The 11,474-nt window shown below is 44.8% G+C and overlaps 1 pseudogene; it reads left to right on the top strand.

Annotated features, from left to right (window-relative positions):
- Positions 1-276: 276 nt before the first annotated feature.
- LOC143159945 (inositol 1,4,5-trisphosphate receptor-interacting protein-like 1) lies at positions 277-1,614 on the top strand (annotated as a pseudogene).
- The last annotated feature ends 9,860 nt before the right edge of the window (positions 1,615-11,474 follow it).

The following is an 11,474-nucleotide window of genomic DNA, read 5'->3' as shown; positions in this document are numbered from 1 at the left end:
ATCAGGGCCGCTTGGGCAGGGTGGGCCCCATGCTGTCTCCAGCCGGGGCCTGCGGCCCCTTCCAGCCTGTCGACGCCCAAACGCTTTCCTGGGACAGCCTCTGAGGGTGCTCCCATCCATGCAGTGCTCACAAACCCTGCCCTTGCTCCCTCCCGCCTCCCTCACCCCCTCTCCTACCACCCCCAGCTCCAGGAGGCTCCTGCCCCGCTCCCCCAGCCCCGTGCTCCCTCCCACCCAGCCCTGCTCAGCCCCATTTTCTCCCACCTCCTCCAGGCCATGGCTGCCGCAATCGCCCTCGTCCTGGCTGCGCTGGCCCTCCAGCACGGGCTGAAGCACAATCGCCAGACAGATGTGGCCACGGCTGAGCGGATGCAGCAGCGTCAGGAGTATCTGCATCAGGAGATGACTCGGCTGCTGCAGGAGATTGAGCGGAGCAGGCGCGCGGAGGAAGCCACGCTCCTTTCTGTGTTGCAGCAGTGGCCGTTTTGGACCACTGCAGCAGCCCTGGTCCTGCTCGCCGAGGCCTGCTGGCTGGCCGGGAAAACGAAGCTTGCCTCTGACAGCTGCAGCGAGCAGGACAGCTCCAGCAGCGAGGAGGAGGACGACGAGGAGGAGGAAGACCTCAATCGTGCACGCAATGGTGTCAGGTCTTTGGCTGTGTCCAGCCCATCGCCAATGCAGGGCCTGCCCGACGCGTGCAAGGTGCTGAAGGAGCTGGTGGGTGACCTCCTTGGTGTCTGCCGAGTGCTTTGCAAGAGGACTTTCATGCCGCAGATGCACCCGGCCATTGGGATGGACGGCACCTATGAAGCCTGGAGCGTCCACGAGAACAGCATCGCCTACTGCCTGCTCGTGTTCCTGCGGCCACCCCCCGGGCACTCTTTCAGCCTGGAGCTGGACACCACGGGGCAGCTGCCAGCAAGGCACTCCAGCACCCGTGTGGTGCTGGAGTGCATGTGCTCGAGGGAGCAGCTGCTGGGGGATACGTTGTGCTTTCTCCACCACCCCGACGACAAGCTGCTGAGGGATCGGAGCTCGTACCTCCTACGCACCCTCTGCACACGCTCCTACTTAGACGTGGAGAAAATCGCCTGCTGGGTCCGACTGTTGGTGAGATCAGCCTGGCTGCTTTTGCCTCAGTCGCACCACTGCCAGCTAACGGTGCTGCCCGCCTCCCGGTCCTGCAGGTTCCAGCTGACAGGCACCTCCAAGGTGAGCATCTGCACGGAGATGATTTTTGCAGTGCAGCAAGGCAGCTCCGGCGCCTACCTGAGCCTTGAGTAGGCAGAGGCCAGCTTTACCAGCAGCACACCATGGCCGGAGAGCTGCGCTGTTGTCGAGATGCCGCCTTCCAGTCTCACGGCGAGGCACACCCAGCAGGACAATTTCCACCTCATGCAGCTCCGCACCCATATCCTGGTGGTCACAGGCTTTTCCACCCATGCCTGTGACCCTGAGGACCTACTTTCCTCTCACACTGGCGGGGCCCGGGGAGCAATTTCAGACACCGGGACAGAGAATCTGCTCATCCCGGAGACTGCCTGGGGAGTCCGCGCCGCAGATCTGAGCACACTAGGCATGGAGACGACACCGCTCAAGAGGAGCTCAGCATAAGCAGAGCTCGGGGAATCTCCCCCGGTCCAGATGAAGATGCCGTTGCAACTGAGGCTCCTGCTACCACCTGTAACAGGATGGGACCACCCACCCTGTTGGACAGAGTTGATCCCCTCTGGGACCTATACGCGATACAAAGATGACAATAAATTAGCTTCTTTTAAGCAACCCTCTGTCTGTGAGTGTCTGTGCAACGCGTTGTTGGGGAATGCGGGCAGGTAGCAGGTTGCTGCCTGCTCAGGCGCAGTGGAAGCGGGGCGGCATTTTGAGGTGAGTAAGTAGTACCAAAAGAGAATGCTTCCCCTGACCCCGTTTTCCTTTCTTTTCCAGTTTTCTGCTCTGCTTCCATTTTAAGGGGAAGATGCCTCTGTGCGTGTATGCCGGATGGGAGGGAGCGCGGGCAAGGGAGCCAGAGCCTTCCCAGTAGTGACCACTGGCAGGACAAGAACCAATGGGCACCAAGGAAAAAAGCATGAAATTCCATCTGAACACAAGAAAGCACGTCCAGACTCTGAGGGTGCTCAAACTTGGTGGAATGAGTCCCACAACTGGAGTGCTGGGATGGAGGGCTACAGGCTGTTCAGGAGGGATAGGCAGGGCAGGCGAGGTGGAGGTGTCGCTCTATTTGCAAGGGAGAGGTTTGATTGTACAGCCCTTACAGTTAGTGATGATGTAGCTGAGAGCCTCTGGGTGAGGATTAGGTGGATTAGGAAAACAAAGAAGATGTTGTAGTGGGTGTCTACTACCTATCGCCCAGCCAGAATGTAAGCACTGATGAGTTACTCTATAGGCAATTAGGAGAAATTTCTGAATCGGTAGCCCTTGTCCTTGTGGGAGATTTCAACTTCCCAGACATCAACTGGGAATATCATACTACTGTGATGAGCAGGTCTTGGAAATTCTTGAAGTTTGCAGGAGATAGATAACTTCTTGTCACAAGTACTCAGTGAGCCAACTAGGAAAGATGCCCTCCTAGACTTGCTATTTGTGACTAGAGAAAGACTCATGGGAGATGTGATGGTAGGTGGCTGTGTGGGCCACAGTGATTTTGAAATGGTTGAGTTTAAAATTTTCAGTGTAATGAGAAAAAAGGACAGCAGAGTTGCTACCCTGAACTTCAGGAGAGCAAACTTTAAGCTATTCAGGGAGCTATTTAGCAGAGTACTCTGGGAATCTGCTTTTGAGGGCTTAGGAGTCCACGAGTGCTGGTCAGTTTTTAAGAACCACCGTTTAGGAGCACAGGAGCAGGCAATCCCATTGTGTCGGAAGTCAAGCAAGCTGGGCAGAAGACCAGCTTGGCTGAACAGGGAACTCCTCATGGAGGTCAAGAGGAAGAATAAATTGTATGATCTCTGGAAGCAAGGTCAGGCTTCGCAGGAAGAGTACAGAGCTGCGGTTCATATATGCAGGGACAAGACATGAAAGGCCAAAGCTCAAATAGAGTTGAAACTGGCCAGTGTTGTGTCAGATAACAAGAAGGGCTTTTTTAAGTATGTTAATAGCAAGAGGAGGTCTAAAGAAAACATTGGACCGATATTTGTTGAAGATGGTCACCTGACTAATAGGGATGAAGAAAAGGCTGAGACATTTAATGCTGCTTTTGCCTCAGTCTTTAACAATACTGATAGACCTTGGGCTGCCTGGTCCCCTGAGTCTTTGACTTTCCATCTGTGGACACTGAAATTGTACAGGACCAGCTGTATCAGCTGAATGTTCACAAGCCCATGGGGCCTGATGGGATTCATCCCAGAGTACTGAAGGAGCTAGCAGATGTTATGGCAGGACCCCTCTCAATTATCTACCAGAGGTCTTGGGAGTCTGGGGAGGTCCCCACTGACTGGAAGCTTGCCAATGTTATTCTACAAGAAGGGCGTGAGGGAAGACCCAGGGAACTACAGACCTGTTAGTCTAACCTCAGTTCCTGGAAAAATTATGGAGAAGATTATACTGGGTACTGTTGAGACGCATTTAAAGAATAATGCAATCATCAGGCACAGTCAACATGGGTTCACAAAGGGAAAGTCCTGTTTAACTAATTTGATATCTTTCTATGATAAGGTCACCCACCTAGTGGATGAAGGATAGGTGGTGGATGTAGTTTTTGTGGATTTTAGTAAGGCTTTTGATACTGTCCCTCACAGCATCCTTCTGGACAGAGTGTCCAACTGTGTAATGAGCAGGTTCACGGTGTGCTGGGTGAAGAACTTGCTGAAGGGCAGAGCTGAAAGGGTCGTAGTGAATGGGGCTACACCTGTCTGGTGGCCGGTCACCAGCAGTGTTCCTCAGGGTTCAATTCGAGGGCCAGTTCTGTTCAATATTTTTATCAATGATCTGGATGCAGGAGTTGAGTGCACCATTAGCAAGTTTGCTGATGATACCAAACTGGGAGGTGCTGTTGACTCTCTTGAGGGACAAGATGTCTTGCAGAGGAACCTAGATAGATTGGAGCATGGGGCAATGATTAATGGGATGAAATTTAACAAGTCCACGTGCCGGATTCTGCACCTAGGATGGAGTAACGCCAGGCACAAGTATAAATGGGGAGAGGAGTGGCTGGAGAGCAGCCCTGCAGAAAGGGGTGCTGGTTGACAGCAGGCTCACTACGAGTCAGCAGTGTGCCCTGGCAGCCAAGAGGGCAAACCGCATCCTGGGGTGCATCAAACACAGTATAACCAGCCACTCAAAAGAGATGACTGTCCCACTGTATTTAGCATTGGTGCGACGTCACCTTGAGTACTGTGTGCAGTTCTGGGCCCCACAATTTAGGAAGGATGTTCAGGTACTTGAATGCCTCCAAAGGAGGGCAAGAAAGCTGGTGAAAGGGCTGAAAGGAATGTCCTATGAGGAGCGGCTAAGGACTTTGGGCTTGTCTAGTTTGGAGGAAAGGAGGCTGAGGGGCGACCTCATTGCTCTCTACAGCTTCCTGAGGAAGGGAAGTGGAGAGGGAGGTGCTGATCTCTTCTCCCTGGGATCCAGTGATAGGACGCGTAGGAGTGGTTCAAAGCTGCGCCAGGGGAGGTTTAGACTGGACTTCAGGAAGCATTTCTTTACCAAGAGGGTGGTCAGACACCAGAACGGGCTTCCTAGAGAGGTGGTCGATGCCCCAAGCCTGTCAGTGTTTAAGAGGCATTTGGACAATGCCCTTAACAACATGCTTTAACTTTTGGTCAGCCCTGAAGTGGTCAGGCTAGATGATCTAGTTGGATTAGATGATTGTTGTAGGTCCCTTCCAACCAAAATATTCTATCCTGGCCTGCATTAGACAGAGCACTCCCAGCAGGTCAAGGGAGGTGGTCCTTCTCCTCTATTCAGCATTGACGATGACACATCTGGAGAGCTGCATCCAGTTCTGGGCTCCCCAGTACAAGAGAGAGATGGACAGACTGGAGAGCGTCCAGAGAGGGACCACTAAGATGGTGAAGGGACTGGAGCATCTACCTCCTATGAGGAAAGGCTGAGAGAGCTGGGACTGTTCAGGCTGGAGGAGAGAAGGCTTAGGGGGATTTTATCAGTTTATATAAATATCTGAAGGGAGGGTGCAAGGAGGATGGAGCTCTTTTCAGTGGTGCCCACTGACAGGACAAGAGGCAATGGGCACAAACTGAAATAAAGGAAATTCCATTTAAACATAAGAAAAATCTTTTCTACTGTGATGGTGGTTGAACACTGGAACAGGTTGCCCAGAGAGGAGGTGGTGTCTCCATCCTTGGAGATACTCAAAATCTAACTGGTCTGAGCAACCTGCTTTATCTGACTCTGCTAGATGATCTCCAGAGGTCCCTTCCAACCTTAACCATACCATGATTCTGTGAGACACTCCATCCTGAAAAGAAGGATCATTATATACACAATTCTAGCCCAGATTTCTAGAGATTTAGAATCAGTTCCCAGCACTGCCACAAATTCCTGTATAAACTGGGAAAAGTAATTTATAACTACGTGCTACAGTTGCCCTGTCCTTAAAAATATACTAATTTATTATTATTTATGCCACTGTTGTATCATCCCATGGAAACTCAATATTTAACTAGTACTACTGAAAGATTAATAGGATAGTTTGCTTTTTAGGTTCCAAAAAGGTGTGACTACTCAGAAAGCAGTCAGAGTCATACATAACCTTGCAGTGAAACTGCAGAGTTCTTCAAAAGGCAGACAGGCCAAGCTGCAAATGGGCAACCAGACAGAGCAGCCAGTGATTCCGTAGGCACATACAGACAGAAGCCCCAAAGCTGTTAAGCACTCAGGGATGGTGATGAAACATTTTATAGCACTTCTGATGAATGAATGAATAGCTTGCACGCATTTCTGAGAGGTAATCCGGTATTGCAAACAACTGTATTGTGTAGATCGTTTCAAAACCAGCTACGATAATTAAAATGAAAGCAGTCAGTATTCAAACTACCAAAGCTTTTTCATGGCTGAAGAGCCAGTCTTTCAAGCAAAGAAATCTTTCACCTCAGATAAACATATTCTTTGGCACTGACTTTTTGACAGTTGGGATTTACTGATCTAGAACATTATCTGTGTTTCTCTTCAGTTTCTTTATAAACCCATGTTATGTTTTTAATGAGGATGATATTTCTTAACTCCTACTTAACTTTAGCTATTAGAGGCTAAAAGCAAACTATGAACCTGGATTTTTTTGTTTGTTCCTTTAGCTTTGCTTTTAACAGTCACAACTCTTAATGTCATATATTAAGTAAACCAACGGCTCTTGCAAAACACTTAACTCTGCAATTTAAATTCTAAAAATCTGGCAAGAAAATATTCTCTAGAGTCCCTTGGAGTCGAGCCCTGCTTCCCACAACTCTCTCACATACAAAGATCTTTCTTGGTTATTAGTAGGGTTTTAAAAATGCTCATTCCTGGCTTATTACTTCTCCTTGTGAAGTCAAGAGTACAAAAAGACCACTGCCTTTGACAATAAAGCTAATGCTGAGTTCTTTCAAAAACTCCATCACAGATTAACTCGATTTTGGGGTAAGACAAATATGTAGTCGCTTTTAAGTCAGACACTTCTTGTGAAGAAGGTTGACCTGTGCAGAAAGGAGGCCAAAGAACTGGAGAAGAGTTGAAATTTTATTTTAGGTAGTATTCTACTGAAATTCTCTAGAATGTGCATGATAGTGTCCTTTGTCACGTACGTTGTGTCTTAACTTAAAAAGTACTTTAAGCACTAGGAGATGTACCACATCTCACAAATAGCCTTTTAATTTTACTTTCCTATACACCTGAACCACTCTAAAGAAACAGACAGGAAGAACACATTTTTATCTCTTACAAATATCACTTGGAAAACGTGCACACCAAAATGCACACAACAAAATTGTGCACACCATAATTGCTGCAGTTTAGCCATGTTCTGGTGTGACTGGCAAGGAAAGCCACATCAATCCAACAGAGTTCTCCAGGAGAAACAGCCATGAAAGTGTTTTCTCTTCCTAACATTAGCATGGCAGTCAGGGATAATAATAACCAGCTTCAACAACAACAATTAATCATGTTTTTATCCAATAACAAAAAACTTTTTAATATCAAGTAACTAATATAAGTTAGAGAAACATCCAGGTCAGGCCCTCACTCAGTAACATGGAAATCCTGGATGCAGCTGCGTGTTAGCGTCAATCACAACACGCCACTCATGCTCTCTGCCAGCCCAGGTAAGCTCTGTCAGTCTAGCAAGAGCCACACCAGGTTCATAAAGGCTTCTGAATGACATGTCACACCTCATTCTTTCATGGGATGCCTGTGATCTCTACAGCATGACAATATTTCTTGACAGCTTACTTCATATTATAATTCTCTGCATTTATGAAAAGTCTTTCATCAGGGGATCTCACAGAGCCTTACAAGAGCTGGATTTTTTTTTTTTATAGTGAGTTTATACAAAAACAGATTTCATATCCTGACTCTCCTGCTTTACTCAGTAATCGAAGCTATTTTTTTTAAATAGGTATGTCTCATTTAACTGTCTCTCATCACCAGGATTGCCTGAATTTCAGTCTCTTCTCTCCCTGTTCTCTAGAGGAAGTTGTCAGGAGCAGAGTGAATGACATTCATATGTGCCAAGTAACAGCACAGGACTGCTCACCATCTAAACTTTCTAAAGCAGGGATCAAGTGAGAACCAAAGGGTGAAAAACAAAGGCTCTCTTTCTCTGAAGAAGAATTAGTTTAACCTGTAGGAAAAAAACCCCTACACAAGCAACTACAGTTCAGTCTACTGTATTTTTTAGAGGATACTTAAGGATAAACATGTGAGAAGGCATTATTGGCACATGTATCTCCTTTTCCGATATATTTAATTTAATTGAGCTGACTGTTGAAATCAGCAGACCAATTTTTTATTAATTCCAGCTTAAAATAATTGTTACCATTACTATAGTGCATTCCTCTCAGTAAGCTGGTGATTCTGCATGGTTTTGCCATGACAGAAATGAAGATGTGAGCATCTACAGGAAGTGCTCTGTGTCACAAACTCAATCATTTCTAGAATTTTCCCTTTTCAACGAGATGTCATCTAACAAACAGGCCCACAGGACAATTTAATGTCCCCGCCAGTAAATGCTGATAAGCCTCCCGTGTAAGGACAGGCCTGACAACATGCCATCATTAACAGTCATGCCAAAATCCTCAGCAACATGAGAGTTCTCTTTCTAAAAATTCAAAATTCTTCCTTATATGATAACATCTGGCTAACATGAGGTGATCCAAAAGAGCTGTATGCCTACAGTAATTCACGGACATGTTATCTCACATGTAAACTGTTCCAAAAGCTATTTTCGTCCATTTTCAATTATTACATAGCCCAAAGATGCCCACAGATTGCACAACAATCAATAGATGACTTGATAAAACAGTTTAATATCTCCTTATGGTGTTTCCATTATATACACAGATATTGCAGGCGATGACTTTGGTGCAACACCACAGAGAGATTTAGGTTTTAACTTCTATTTAAAGACCTAATTCTCAGTGGTTTCAGTGGAAAGAAGGCAATTTAAACAGGACTTAGACATTTAATTCCCTTAAGGATGTAAGCCTTTGTCTTTCTATAGTAGATAGATCACCATCGCTTTCCGGACAGTTCAGTGTTGATGATTTTAGCTTTTGGCTCTTTAGGCTTTGTGAAAGTTAGTCATTATATATGATCAAGAAATTCTAGGAGAAATTTGGACCATTATCAACTATATTTAGCAATCCACTTTTAAAGCATGAATAATTCCACCATTAAAAAAACAACTCTATCATAATGTCTGAACACAGGCGAATAGAGCTAAGAAGCCCACGTGAAACTTCACCACTGTATTTAATTTTTGTTCTGCCACTTAGCATTGCATTTTTTGCACCTACATTAAAGCCCTCTGAAATAGAAAAAAGAAGTTTTATTTTTGTCCTGTCTAGCAACTCTTCAATTTGTAGAGCTTTGAATTTTATAGACCTAAAGTTATTGGAAAGACTCTTACTGAATGTATTGGGCTTTGGATTAGTACCACATTGGAACTACTTCCTACGCAATATGGAGAGTTTCCTGACATTTAACACATTGAATCCCCCGAGTACAGTCATTTAAGAAATTGGTTACAAATGGAGTTAATCTAATCTCACTTAAGGAGCTTCTCAGTTAAGAAGCTCTGATTCCCCTTTCAGTGGGGTCATCTTGGCAGACTTTACTTAAAAATCAAGCTCAGAGAAGCATGGAAAACAAAGGTCTCTGAAGGCTACTTAAATAGTTCAGAATCGGATTTTCACTACATGGAAAATGATACCAACCTGGCTGTAGTTAATTTCAAGTATGTCCTCATAAATGTTGCACAATTAAGAGTTCCCTTTGCTAGACTGAGTAATCCCCCCCGTAAATGAACATTTTGGTGATTTACATATTGGAGTTGAGACAGTCCCTCTTCCAGAGCTCTAAGTAAAGCTTTTTGGATTACATCTTTTTCTGGATACATCATCACAACTTCTGATGCGAATCCTTCTTCACCACACTCATTTCAGTAGTTCCCTGTAGTTAGATGAATTATTCTGTCACACTACTGCTTTTCTGAAGTCTTTTGCCTCTTTTTGTTCCTCTTGCCTACCAGGCTTCTTTCTAATTTGCATATGTCAGTCTTCGTCTGCCTCATTTGCTTAATTAAGAGTACAGTTCTGCTCTACTAATGAGAACAAAACCCAACTCCTAAACAGCTTGTTAATGTAGAATGCAGAAACTGTGTTATGATTCTAATTCTTGGAAAGCAATCTAATCTCCAGTACAAGATTAATATTAATGTTAGGAGGAAGAACCTTCTCATGCCTCAAGATACAAGAAATATTCCTTAGGTTATTAACTATGCTATAGGAACCTTAACTATATACAAGCTACCATCAGAAGGCTGAAGATCAACACTTTCAAATCTGGGTGCCTCAAGGTAATTACTTTAAGCTGTTTCTATTAGAGATCTGATTTTTATGGTGGTACCCACATACACACACACCCCCCTCTTAATGGAGGTGAAGGAACATGCATGTATTCACTACACCTGAAAATGAGGCAACCTCATTTAGAGGCCTAAATGGCATTCCTTAACACGCTCCGCTTTGACAATTTTAGTTTGGATTCAAGCTGTTAAAAATCAGAGCACACCGAATCCAAGCAAGTACACTGAATGGCACAGGAGAGCTACTGCATCCCAGAGAGCTGTATCTTACAGTGTGCAATGTCACATGGCAGTCAAAATTATTTTGGCTCTTACCAGAGGTATGCTACAAGGAGCAGAGACTAGGTCACCAGCGAAACGTGACAACTGTAAATGGAGTGGCTGGTGACCAGCTGCAAAGCCAACATGCAGAAAAGAGCACCACGACACAAAATAAAATGCTGATGTCAAATTTGAATCCCATATATGGCATCAAGAGCATCAGCAAATGAAGGACACTGTCTAACCCTCAGGGGTATCCCAGGCACATGAGTGACAGCTGGAAGCCAATGCATTTTTAAAAAGTGTATGATGTTTGATCATAATACTCTTAATCCTTTTTTGAAATAGCTAAAACTCTTTGTATAATGAGAAATTTCCAGGATTTTTATTTGTCTCCAATATACTTTCACATTTCTCCTCATGTTGATAACAGCACTGTAACCAAATATTACAGCTTTTCTTGTCAGACCAAATCAAGAACGAGCATTTAGAGAGGAATATGTTTTGTTTGTAGCTGCGTCTCACTACAGACAGTGTATAAAACATCTCTGGGAAGAACAAAAGCTAGCCTGTTTTAGAAGCTATGTATTCCTTTTGTTGTTACAAGTAACACAGGTATGGCTTCTCCTGTGCGTGGCAGTAGACGTGGTAACATTGCTAACACCAGAGCATCTAGAGCATAGCAGTCATCGTAACAAATGTGTAATGTGTTCCCTTACTTGACAAACCTGTCCTGTGATCCCAGATGATAAAGATCCTTTTTTACACCACTTAAGCTTGTTAGGAAGAGGAGAGCTTTAACTGCTCAACAATTTTGGCAATAGTAAATTGCCTTATTTAATTTGGTTTAGGCTGTTGTGACATATGGAGATATAAATATATATGGTTGTACGTATACGGTTTCCCAAGCCTCCATTACAAAAAATCATGATCTCACCTCTTTCAGTCAGGATAATTTTCAATAGGCTAAAATAGAGTAGCCCATAATCTATATCATGTTGCAGACACCAGTCAAAGCTATATGCTCTAAGACATAAAACCTCCACAATACATTCAAGTAATGTTTCACATGGGGGAATTTACACCTACTTTATGCCTTAAATTAGGAAAACAATTGTTTTTCTTCTTACTTAAGGCAATTACAGATAGTATTCTAATGCATATATCATCTTAAGTG

Source organism: Aptenodytes patagonicus, chromosome 4 (assembly GCF_965638725.1).
Source record: "Aptenodytes patagonicus chromosome 4, bAptPat1.pri.cur, whole genome shotgun sequence".
NCBI classification, from domain to species: domain Eukaryota; kingdom Metazoa; phylum Chordata; class Aves; order Sphenisciformes; family Spheniscidae; genus Aptenodytes; species Aptenodytes patagonicus.
This window is presented reverse-complemented; position numbering and strand designations above follow the sequence as displayed.